We start from the raw sequence: 3,134 nt of genomic DNA on the forward strand, positions 1-3,134 counted from the left end.
TGGTGAAGCATATCTTCCCTTTGGTTTCACCTGCACAAGTGCCAAGGTAGGTCTCCCCTCCAGAATTGGTTTTCCCTGCGTTGGGAGCACACGCTGGGCTCTCCAAATCACGGACAAACAGTATCCCACATTCTTGATTTTTAGTTCACAAACATTTGTTGTAATGACTAACTACTCCTGACATTTTGGAGATGTTAGCTCTTTATACAGTAAAGTTACAGCGGGATACAAATAATATCAGGCTGATCCTGCCACGATTTGTTCCCCTGTCTAAATCACGGACAAACGGTATCCCACAGCTGTTTATGTTTTTAAACCCATTTTGCACAGACAGGCATTTTTTGAAAAATGTATTGATAGCAATGTTGAATATTATTACACAGGAAAGAAAACTACATGTAAAATAATCACACCGTGACACCTCTGCCTTTCTAAATGGAGGGACAGTAACTGCGTGTGTGTATGTAAGCGTTTAAAATCTGAAGATAGTCAGATTAACAGAAACAGTATTTTGTCTCTATCTGCCATTCTGCAACTCATCTCATGTAAACAATAACGTGGCGCACAGCATGACGTGAAAAAAGGCACATACCTTTGACGTTGCGTGACGAACTCTGTATTCCTCGTCCACAAGTAAACGCAAAAAAGGAGTTTTAAAAAATCTCAGTTTTCGGGGATTCGAAACGCCGTTTACGTGTGGACGAAACTGCTGCGTTTTCAAAAATACCCGTGTAGGTGTGGACGGAGTGTAAAAGAGTTAGTAGTTTATTTTCTTAGTACCTGTAATTTATTGCAGATTACTTGTATTTGCTTAATTGTTTACTAAATGTTTGAGGTGTGAAAAAAAATGCAATGGAGCAAAAATATGGGTGTGTGTGTGGTTGGAGGATGTGTTTGTGCCCCCCTTTTTAAAACAAAGGGGGGCCTAGCAAAAAAAGTTTGGGAACCACTGTCTTGTCTTATCTTATCTTATGATGGCACAAGTTTAAACATGAACGACTAAATAAACTAAGAAACACTGTGAAAACACTATTTCTGTCACGGCGACGGATGGCCGGTACTGAATAGGACCCAGGTGCAGGAACCCAGAGCGGAGACGGTAGTTGATTTAATAGTTTATTACGGTTAAGTGCAAGGGGAACAACAAAAAAAGGGAAATGTGGCAAAGACAGAAAATGACGAGACGTGGAGCCTTGGTGTGGCGTGCCCAGGGGAACGTGGCGAGGGAACGAGGCCTGAGAAGTGGAACGGAGCTGAGTGGGGAACAGTCACACTGAGGGGAGAGGATATAGAAGTTAGGCAGGTAGTGAAGGCAGCTCAGAAGTGGCCAGTATAAGAGCAGCAATTCTTACTTTGCATTTAGGGACCTGGAGTGTTTGAGAGGGGGATGATGAAGATCCAGGGAGGCTGAGTGGCGTGGAAAGGCTGACCTGAGATCCGGGGCTCCAGATGGAGTGTGATGGCAGGAGGGCAGGCAGGTGAGGCACAGAGGGATTTCCAAAATGATCACTAGGTATTCCGAGTCCGGAGGTGGAGTGAGCCAGGGTGGGTACAGCGACTGTAGCACAAAAGAGTCTTAGTTAGTAAGATGAATCACAGCGAGAACTTGAAACACAAGACCTGTTACCAACATGGGTTGATGACGAACTGGCAGTGAGTGAACATCGATGTGTGGTTTAAATCCCTCTGGCTTGATAGCCTGCAATAGGCTCCAGGTGTGCAGGAGCTGGCCCTGCCCAGGGGCGGATCCCAGGTCAGTTCAGGAGCCTAATGGAAACTCCAGCCACCCACCGTAGACCATGACAATTTCTATGACAAACCACTAAGCCACACTATGGCTGTGACTAAAGTGGAGATAACAGACAACCTGACGATGACATACAGAAAACAGAGGACTTAAATACACACAGGAGTGATCAGGGGAAGTGGGAACACATGGGGAAACAGCTGACTGACATGAACCTAGCAACAGGACAGGGGAAGTGAAACTAAATACAACGAACAAAGAACACAAGACCCCTTCAAAATAAAACAGGAAACACGGAGAACCAGTACAAATGCTTTAAGAATCCTCTCATTAATAGTTCATTAGGTCACTACATCCAAAGTGCAGCGAACAGAGAAAAACACATTTGACAAGATACTTGGCAGGTTATTCCAAGAATACTGGAAAACTTGTTTTTGGGGATTTTTTCCATGTGACTGTGCCCGTTTGTCATTTTGGAATTTGGGACAGACCCACTGCGTCCATCGGGATATTGCATGATATAAGATCTAAATAGCAAAAAAGGTGAACAAAGCAAATGGGAAACTGACAAACCATGAATTAATCCTTCTACCACGATATGACCTACTTCCACACACTACTACAGTTTTAATATGATCATTCTCTGTTTTGTAGCATCAAACCAGAGCGTTAAATTGATCTTAAATCTGCTGCTAACTGCTCCTACACGGTGATATCATTGGTCCCTGGTGTCTCCCATCTCAGTGTTTGTTGGCCGGTCTGAGCACTGAGGCTCTTTATGCAAGAGTTGTTTGTTTTCTGAAAGTTAACAATGACCTGCCAGTCATCACTGCTGATCAGAGCACTGAATGAGCTTTTCCTTCCTGTCTGCACCCTCGAGTTTGATTTTCAGGTCCCCAGGCAATTACAGTTCATTTGGTTGCATGCAAGGGAAACAGCATTGCTCTACTTCTCAGGCTCTACAGCTTTGTTAAAGGGTAGGCACACTGTACTTAAAAAGGGTCTATTTATTCCTTTTTATTCCATTCTATTCCATATGACTGTGTCCAAGTCTATTCACGTTTTCTATGCCGAATCAAAACCTGAACAAAATGTATTTCTTCAGCAAATAATCTCACTGAAGCACAAAAGAGACACCAAAAATATCAGCCTTTATGTCTTTGCACACTGTGTTATGAGTTTGTGCTTCAACACCATGCAGCATTAAAATGCCACATTCAAAGATGAAGGAGTTGATATGCAGAGAAGAGAATTCAGCAGAAGCACAGTGGGCTAGACGCTTGTCATGAAGCCGGTGCTATAAACCACAAAGAGTGAAGCTGTTTCTATTTAATCACAAAAGGTTTATGTGCTGTCTTTGTCCCAGTGGCTGTGGTTTGTTCCAGTA

General features: G+C 43.3%; 1 long non-coding RNA gene across 1 annotated transcript; it reads right to left on the reverse strand.

Moving 5' to 3' along the window:
- Positions 1 to 1,103: 1,103 nt before the first annotated feature.
- Positions 1,104 to 1,771, reverse strand: LOC145421225 (uncharacterized). The gene is made up of 3 exons (XR_013902536.1): positions 1,632 to 1,771; positions 1,353 to 1,558; positions 1,104 to 1,273 (listed from the first exon to the last, which is right to left on the reverse strand). It is a non-coding gene; the product is annotated as an uncharacterized LOC145421225 (long non-coding RNA).
- Positions 1,772 to 3,134: the final 1,363 nt, after the last annotated feature.

The sequence above is a fragment of the Astatotilapia calliptera genome, chromosome 16, assembly GCF_964374335.1.
Source record: "Astatotilapia calliptera chromosome 16, fAstCal68.1, whole genome shotgun sequence".
NCBI lineage: Eukaryota > Metazoa > Chordata > Actinopteri > Cichliformes > Cichlidae > Astatotilapia > Astatotilapia calliptera.